Source organism: Somniosus microcephalus, chromosome 30 (assembly GCF_052327205.1).
Source record: "Somniosus microcephalus isolate GS21.2 chromosome 30, FLI_Smic_1.0, whole genome shotgun sequence".
NCBI lineage: Eukaryota > Metazoa > Chordata > Chondrichthyes > Squaliformes > Somniosidae > Somniosus > Somniosus microcephalus.
This window is the reverse complement of record NC_141016.1, coordinates 40825632-40836564: the sequence shown is the minus strand read 5'-3', so window position 1 is coordinate 40836564 and position 10933 is coordinate 40825632.

Here is a 10933-nt window from a genome sequence, read left to right as displayed (position 1 = left end):
GGATCCCTCCCGCAGTTACAGGAATTACAGGGATACATCCCGCAGATACAGGAATTACAGGGGTACATCCTGCAGATACAGGAATTACAGGGATACATCCTGCAGATACAGCGATTACAGGGAAACATCCCGAGGTACAGGAATTACAGGGGTTTATCCTGCAGATACAGGAATTACAGGGATACATCCTGCAGATATAGGAATTACAGGGATACATCCTGCAGATACAGGAATTACAGGGATACATCCTGCAGATACAGGAATTACAGGGTTCAGATACAGGAATTACAGGGATAGATCCCCCAGATACAGGAATTACAGGGATACATCCAGCAGATACAGGAATTACATGTGTACATCCCGCAGATACAAAAATTACAGGAAAAGATCCCGCAGATACAGGAATTACAGCGATACATCCCACAGATACAGGAATTACAGGGGTCTATCCTGCAGATACAGGAATTACCAGGATACATCCAGCAGATACAGGAATTAAAGGGATACATCCCGCAGATGCAGGAATTACAGGATACATCCAGCAGATACAGGAATTTCAGGGATACATCCAGAAGATACAGTAATTCAGGGATATATCCAGCAGACGCATGAATTACAGTGATACATCCAGCAGATACAGGAATTACAGGGGTACATCCCGCAGATACAGGAATTACATGGATACATCCAGCAGATATAGGAATTCCAGGGATACCTCCCGCAGATAATGGAATTACAGGGATACATCCCGCAGGTACAGGAATTACAGGGATACGTCCTGCAGATACAGGAATTACAGGGATACATCCCGCAGGTACAGGAACTACAGGGGTACATCCAGCAGATATAGGAATTACAGGGATACATCCAGCAGATACAAGAATGACAGGGGTACATCCCGCCGATACTGGAATTAAAGGGATACATCACACAGTTAGAGGAATTACAGGGATACATCCAGCAGATACAGGAATTGCAAGGGTACATTCCCAGATACAGGAATTACGGGGATACATCCCACAGATACAGGAGTTACAGGGATACATCCTGCAGATACAGGAATTACAGAGACACATACTGCAGATACAGGAATTACAGGGGAACATCCCTCAGGTACAGGAATTACAGAGATACATTCCGCAGATACAGGAATTACAGGGGTACATCCAGCAGATACAGGAATTACAGGGGTACATCCCGCAGATAAAGGAATTACAGGGGTACATCCCACCGATACAGGAATTATAGGGATACATCACACAGATAGAGGAATTACAGGGATACATCCAGCAGATACAGGAATTACTGGGATACATCTGGCGAATACAGGAATTACAGGGGTACATCCCACTGATACAGGAATTACAGGGATACATCCCGCAGATACAGGAATTACAGTGATACATCCCGCAGATACAGGAATTACAGGGATACAGCCCCCAGATACATGAATTACAGGGGTACATGCTGCAGATACAGGAATTACAGGGATACACACAGCATATACAGGAATTACAGGGGTACATCCAGCAGATACAGGAATTACAGGGATACATCCTGCCGATACAGGAATTACAGGGATACAGCCAGCAGATACAGGAATTACAGGGGTAAATCCCCCAGATACAGGAATTATAGGGATACATCCCGCAGATAAAGGAATTACAGGGATACATCCCACAGATACAGGAATTACAGGGGTATATCCCGCAGATACATGAATTACAGGGATACATCCATCAGATACTGGAATTATTACAGGATACATCCAGCAGCTACAGGAATTAAAGGGAAACCTCCCGCAGTTACAGGAATTACAGGGATACATCCTGCAGATACAGGAATAACAGGGGTACATCCCGCAGATACAGGAATTACAGGGGTACATCCTGCAGATACAGGAATTACAGGGATACATCCTGCAGGTACAGGAATTAGAGGGATACATCCTGCAGATACAGGAATTACAGGGATCAGATAAAGGAATTACAGGAATACATCCCCCAGATACAGGAACTACAGCGATTACAGGGGTCTTTCCCGCAGATACAGGAATTACCGGGATACATCCAGCAGATACAGGAATTACAGGGATGCATCCCGCAGATACAGGAATTTCAGGGATACATTCAGAAGATACAGGAATTATTAGAGAATACATCCAGCAGATACAAGAATTACAGGGATACCTCCTGCAGATACAGGAATTACAGGGGTACATCCCGCAGATACAGAAATTACATGGACATATCCAGCAGATACAGGAATTACAGGGATACCTCCCGCAGATACAGTAATTACAGGGATACATCCCGCAGGTACAGGAATTACAGGGATACATCCTGCAGATACAGGAATTACAGGGATACATCCCGCAGGTACAGGAATTACAGGGGTACATCCAGCAGATACAGGAATTAAAGGGATACATCCAGCAGATACAAGAATGACAGGGGTACATCCTGCCAATAGATGAATTAAAGGGATACATCACGCAGTTGGAGGAATTACAGGGATACATCCAGCAGATACAGGAATTGCAGGGGTACATTCCACAGATACAGGAATTACAGGGATACATCCCGCAGATACAGGAATGGCAGGGGAACATCCAGCAGATACAGGAATTACAGGGGTACATCCCGCAGATACAGGATAACTGGGATAAATCCAGCAGATACAGGAATTATTACAGAATACATCCAGCAGATACAAGTATTACAGGGATACCTCCTGCAGATACAAGAGTTACAGGGACACATCCAGCAGATGCAAGGGTTACAGGGATACAGCCAGCAGATACAGGAATTACAGGGGTAAATCCCGCAGATACAGGAATTACAGTAATACCTCCTGCAGATATAGGAATTACAGGGAAATATCACGTAGATACAGGAATTACAGGGGTACATCCTGGAGATATAGGAATTACATGGTTACATCCCGCAGATACAGGGATTACAGGGCTCAATCCCACAGGTGCAGGAATAACAGGGATACATCCCGCAGATACAGGAATTACAGGGGTACATCCCGCAGATAAAGGAATTACAGGGATACATCTCCCAGATAGAGGAATTACAGGGATACATGCAGCAGATACAGGAATTACAGGGATGCATCCAGCGAATACTGGAATTATAGGGGTACATCCCACCGATACAGGAATTAAAGGGATTCATCCCGCAGATACAGGGATTACAGGGCTCAATCCCACAGGTGCAGGAATAACAGGGATACATCCCGCAGATACAGGAATTACAGGGGTACATCCCGCAGATAAAGGAATTACAGGGATACATCTCCCAGATAGAGGAATTACAGGGATACATGCAGCAGATACAGGAATTACAGGGATGTATCCAGCGAATACTGGAATTATAGGGGTACATCCCACCGATACAGGAATTAAAGGGATACATCCCACAGATACAGGAATTACAGTGATACATCCTGCAGATACAGGAATTACAGGGATACACCCTGCAGATACAAGAATTACAGGGATACATCCTGCAGATACAGGGATACATCCCACAGATACAGGAATTACAGGGATACATCCCCCAGATACATGAATTACAGGGGTACATCCTGCAGATACAGGAAATACAGGGATACACACCGCATATACAGGAATTACAGGGCTCCATCCAGCAGATACAGGAATTATGGGATACATCCTGCAGATACAGGAATTACCGGGATACATCCTGCAGATACAGGAATTACAGGGATACATCCTGCAGATACAGGGATACATCCCACAGATACAGGGATACATCCCACAGATACAGGAATTACAGGGATACATCCCACAGAAACAGGAATTACAGTGGAACTTCCCGCAGATACAGGAATTACAGGGATACATCCAGCAGATACAGGAATTATTACAGGATACATGCAGCAGCTACAGGAATTACAGGGATACCTCCCGCAGTTACAGGAATTACAGGGATACATCCCGCAGATACAGGAATAACAGGGGTACATCCCGCAGATACAGGAATTACAGAGATACATCCCACAGATACAGGAATACATCCTGCAGATACAGGAATTACAGGGATACATCCTGCAGATACAGGAATTACAGGGATACATCCTGCAGATACAGGAATTACAGGGATCAGATACAGGAATTACAGGGATAGATCCCCCAGATACAGGAATTACAGGGATACATCCAGCAGATACAGGAATTACATGGTTACATCCCACAGATACAGAAATTACAGGAAAGGATCCCGCAGATACAGGAATTACAGCGATACATCCCACAGATACAGGAATTACAGGGGTCTATCGTGCAGATACAGGAATTACCAGGATACATCCAGCAGATACAGGAATTACAGGGAAACATCCTGCAGATACAGGCATTACAGAGATACATCCCACAGATACAGGAATTACAGGGATACATCCCCACAGATACAGAAATTTCAGGGGTACATCCGGCAGATACAGGATTTACGGGGATACATCCAGCAGACACAGGAATAACAGGGATACATCCCGCAGATACAGTAATTACAGGGGTACATACAGCAGATACATGAATTACAGGGGTACATCCCGCAGATAAAGGAATTACAGGGATGCATCACCCAGATAGAGGAATTACAGGGATACATCCAGCAGATACAGGAATTACAGGGATACATCCAGCAAATACAGGAATTACAGGGGTACATCACACCGATACAAGAATTCAAGGGATACATCCTGCAGATACAGGAATTACACTGATACATCCTGCAGATACAGGAATTACAGGGCTACATCCAGCAGATACAGGAATTATGGGATACATCCTGCAGATACAGGAATTACCGGGATACATCCTGCAGATACAGGAATTACAGGGATACATCCCGCAGATAAAAGCATTACAGGGATACATTCCACAGATACAGGAATTACAGGGATACATCCTTCAGATACAGGAATTTCAGGGTACATCCTGCAGATACAGGGATTAGAGGGATACATCCCACAGATACAGGAGTTACAGGGATGCATCCCGCAGATGGAGGAATTACAGGAATACATCCCGCCGATACAGGAATTACAGGGATACAGCCTGCAGATACAGGAATTCAGGGATATATCCAGCAGACGCATGAATTACAGGGATACATCCAGCAGATACAGGAATTACAGGGGTACATCCCGCAGATACAGGAATTACATGGATACATCCTGCAGATACAGGAATTACAGGGATATCTCCCGCAGATACAGGAATTACAGGGGTACATCCCGCAGATAAAGGAATTACAGGGGTACATCCCACCGATACAGGAATTATAGGGATACATCACACAGATAGAGGAATTACAGGGATACATCCAGCAGATACAGGAATTACTGGGATACATCTGGCGAATACAGGAATTACAGGGGTACATCCCACTGATACAGGAATTACAGGGATACATCCCGCAGATACAGGAATTACAGGGATACATCCTGCAGATACAGGAACTACAGTGATACATCCCGCAGATACAGGAATTACAGGGATACAGTCCCCAGATACATGAATTACAGGGGTACATGCTGCAGATACAGGAATTACAGGGATACACACAGCATATACAGGAATTACAGGGGTACATCCAGCAGATACAGGAATTACAGGGATACATCCCGCCGATACAGGAATTACAGGGATACAGCTAGCAGATACAGGAATTACAGGGGTAAATCCCCCAGATACAGGAATTATAGGGATACATCCCGCAGATAAAGGAATTACAGGGATACATCCCACAGATGCAGGAATTACAGGGGTATATCCCGCAGATCCATGAATTACAGGGTTACATCCTTCAGATACTGGAATTATTACAGGATACATCCAGCAGCTACAGGAATTAAAGGGAAACCTCCCGCAGTTACAGGAATTACAGGGATACATCCTGCAGATACAGGAATAACAGGGGTACATCCCGCAGATACAGGAATTACAGGGATACATCCTGCAGATACAGCGAATTCAGGGAAACATCCCCGAGATACTGGAATTACAGGGGTACATCCTGCAGATACAGGAATTACAGGGATACATCCTGCAGGTACAGGAATTACAGGGATACATCGTGCAGATACAGGAATTACAGGGATCAGATAAAGGAATTACAGGAATACATCCCCCAGATACAGGAACTACAGCGATTACAGGGGTCTTTCCCGCAGATACAGGAATTACCGGGATACATCCAGCAGATACAGGAATTACAGGGATGCTTCCCGCAGATACAGGAATTTCAGGGATACATTCAGAAGATACAGGAATTATTAGAGAATACATCCAGCAGATACAAGAATTACAGGGATACCTCCTGCAGATACAGGAATTACAGGGGTACATCCCGCAGATACAGAAATTACATGGACATATCCAGCAGATACAGGAATTACAGGGATACCTCCCGCAGATACAGTAATTACAGGGATACATCCCGCAGGTACAGGAATTACAGGGATACATCCTGCAGATACAGGAATTACAGGGATACATCCCGCAGGTACAGGAATTACAGGGGTACATCCAGCAGATACAGGAATTAAAGGGATACATCCAGCAGATACAAGAATGACAGGGGTACATCCTGCCGATAGATGAATTAAAGGGATACATCACGCAGTTGGAGGAATTACAGGGATACATCCAGCAGATACAGGAATTGCAGGGGTACATTCCACAGATACAGGAATTACAGGGATACATCCCGCAGATACAGGAATTGCAGGGGTACATTCCACAGATACAGGAATTACAGGGATACATCCCGCAGATACAGGAATGGCAGGGGAACATCCAGCAGATACAGGAATTACAGGGGTACATCCCGCAGATACAGGATTACTGGGATAAATCCAGCAGATACAGGAATTATTACAGAATACATCCAGCAGATACAAGTATTACAGGGATACCTCCTGCAGATACAAGAGTTACAGGGACATATTCAGCAGATGCAAGGGTTACAGGGATACATCCCGCAGATACAGGAATTACAGGGGTACATCCCACAGATAAAGGAATTACAGGGATACATCTCCCAGATAGAGGAATTACAGGGATACATGCAGCAGATACAGGAATTACAGGGATGCATCCAGCGAATACTGGAATTATAGGGGTACATCCCACCGATACAGGAATTAAAGGGATTCATCCCGCAGATACAGGGATTACAGGGCTCAATCCCACAGGTGCAGGAATAACAGGGATACATCCCGCAGATACAGGAATTACAGGAGTACATCCCGCAGATAAAGGAATTACAGGGATACATCTCCCAGATAGAGGAATTACAGGGATACATGCCGCAGATACAGGAATTACAGGGATGTATCCAGCGAATACTGGAATTATAGGGGTACATCCCACCGATACAGGAATTAAAGGGATACATCCCACAGATACAGGAATTACAGGGATACACCCTGCAGATACAGGAATTACAGGGATACATCCTGCAGATACAGGGATACATCCCACAGATACAGGAATTACAGGGATACATCCCCCAGATACATGAATTACAGGGGTACATCCTGCAGATACAGGAAATACAGGGATACACACCGCATATACAGGAATTACAGGGCTACATCCAGCAGATACAGGAATTATGGGATACATCCTGCAGATACAGGAATTACCGGGATACATCCTGCAGATACAGGAATTACAGGGATACATCCCACAGGTACAGGAATTACAGGGGTACATCCAGCAGATACAGGAATTAGAGGGATACATCCAGCAGATACAAGAATGACAGGGGTACATCCCGCAGATACAGGAATTAAAGAGATACATCACACAGTTAGAGGAATTACAGGGATACATCCAGCAGATACAGGAATTGCAGGGGCACATTCCCCAGATACAGGAATTACAGGGGTACATCCAGCAGAAACAGGAATTACAGGGATACATCCCGCAGATACAGGAATTACAGGGACACATCCCACAGATACAGGAATTACAGGGATACAGCCCCCAGATACATGAATTACAGGGGTACATCCTGCAGATACAGGAATTACAGGGATACATCCCACAGATACAGGCATTACAGGGATACATCCCACAGATACAGGATTTAGAGGGATACATCCCCCAGATACAGGAATTTCAGGGGTACATCTTGCAGATACAGGAATTATGGGGATACACACTGCATATACAGAAATTACAGGGATACATTCTGCAGATACAGGAATAACAGGGATACATTTAGCAGACACAGGAATTACAGGGATACATCCCGCAGATACAGGTGTTACAGGGATACATCCCGCAGATAGAAGAATTACAGGGATACCTCCCGCCGATACAGGAATTACAGGGACACAGCCAGCAGATACAGGAATTACAGGGGTACATCCAGCAGATACAGGAATTACAGGGATACATCCAGCAGAAACAGGAATTACAGGGATACATCCCTCAGATACAGGAATTACAGGGGTAAATCCCCCAGATACAGGAATTATAGGGATATATCCCGCAGATAAAGGAATGACAGGGATACATCCCACAGAAACAGTAATTACATTGGAACTTCCCGCAGATACAGGAATTACAGGGATACATGCAGCAGCTGCAGGAATTACAGGGATACCTCCCGCAGTTACAGGAATTACAGGGATACATCCCGCAGATACAGGAATAACAGGGGTACATCCCGCAGATACAGGAATTACAGGGATACATCCCGCAGATAAAGGAATTACAGGGATACATCTCCCAGATAGAGGAATTACAGGGATACATGCAGCAGATACAGGAATTACAGGGATGCATCCAGCGAATACTGGAATTATAGGGGTACATCCCACCGATACAGGAATTAAAGGGATTCATCCCGCAGATACAGGGATTACAGGGCTCAATCCCACAGGTGCAGGAATAACAGGGATACATCCCGCAGATACAGGAATTACAGGGGTACATCCCGCAGATAAAGGAATTACAGGGATACATCTCCCAGATAGAGGAATTACAGGTATACATGCAGCAGATACAGGAATTACAGGGATGTATCCAGCGAATACTGGAATTATAGGGGTACATCCCACCGATACAGGAATTAAAGGGATACATCCCACAGATACAGGAATTACAGGGATACACCCTGCAGATACAGGAATTACAGGGATACATCCTGCAGATACAGGGATACATCCCACAGATACAGGAATTACAGGGATACATCCCCCAGATACATGAATTACAGGGGTACATCCTGCAGATACAGGAAATACAGGGATACACACCGCATATACAGGAATTACAGGGCTACATCCAGCAGATACAGGAATTATGGGATACATCCTGCAGATACAGGAATTACCGGGATACATCCTGCAGATACAGGAATTACAGGGATACATCCCACAGGTACAGGAATTACAGGGGTACATCCAGCAGATACAGGAATTAGAGGGATACATCCAGCAGATACAAGAATGACAGGGGTACATCCCGCAGATACAGGAATTAAAGAGATACATCACACAGTTAGAGGAATTACAGGGATACATCCAGCAGATACAGGAATTTCAGGGGCACATTCCCCAGATACAGGAATTACAGGGGTACATCCAGCAGAAACAGGAATTACAGGGATACATCCCGCAGATACAGGAATTACAGGGACACATCCCACAGATACAGGAATTACAGGGATACAGCCCCCAGATACATGAATTACAGGGGTACATCCTGCAGATACAGGAATTACAGGGATACATCCCACAGATACAGGCATTACAGGGATACATCCCACAGATACAGGATTTAGAGGGATACATCCCCCAGATACAGGAATTTCAGGGGTACATCTTGCAGATACAGGAATTATGGGGATACACACTGCATATACAGAAATTACAGGGATACATTCTGCAGATACAGGAATAACAGGGATACATTCAGCAGACACAGGAATTACAGGGATACATCCCGCAGATACAGGTGTTACAGGGATACATCCCGCAGATAGAAGAATTACAGGGATACCTCCCGCCGATACAGGAATTACAGGGACACAGCCAGCAGATACAGGAATTACAGGGGTACATCCAGCAGATACAGGAATTACAGGGATACATCCAGCAGATACAGGAATTACAGGGATACATCCCTCAGATACAGGAATTACAGGGGTAAATCCCCCAGATACAGGAATTATAGGGATATATCCCGCAGATAAAGGAATGACAGGGATACATCCCACAGAAACAATAATTACAGTGGAACTTCCCGCAGATACAGGAATTACAGGGATACATCCAGCAGATACAGGAATTATTACAGGATACATGCAGCAGCTACAGGAATTACAGGGATACCTCCCGCAGTTACAGGAATTACAGGGATACATCCCGCAGATACAGGAATAACAGGGGTACATCCCGCAGATACAGGAATTACAGGGATACATCCTGCAGATACAGCAATTACAGGGAAACATCCCCGAGATACAGGAATACCTCCTGCAGATACAGGAATTACAGGGATACATCCTGCAGATACAGGAATTACAGGGATACATCCTGCAGATACAGGAATTACAGGGATCAGATACAGGAATTACAGGGATAGATCCCCCAGATACAGGAATTACAGGGATACATCCAGCAGATACAGGAATTACATGGGTACATCCCGCAGATACAAAAATTACAGGAAAAGATCCCGCAGATACAGGAATTACAGCGTTACATCCCACAGATACAGGAATTAAAGGGGTCTATCGTGCAGATACAGGAATTACCAGGATACATTCAGCAGATACAGGAATTACAGGGAAACATCCCGCAGATACAGGCATTACAGAGATACATCCCACAGATAGAGGAATTACAGGGATACATCCCCACAGATACAGGAATTTCAGGG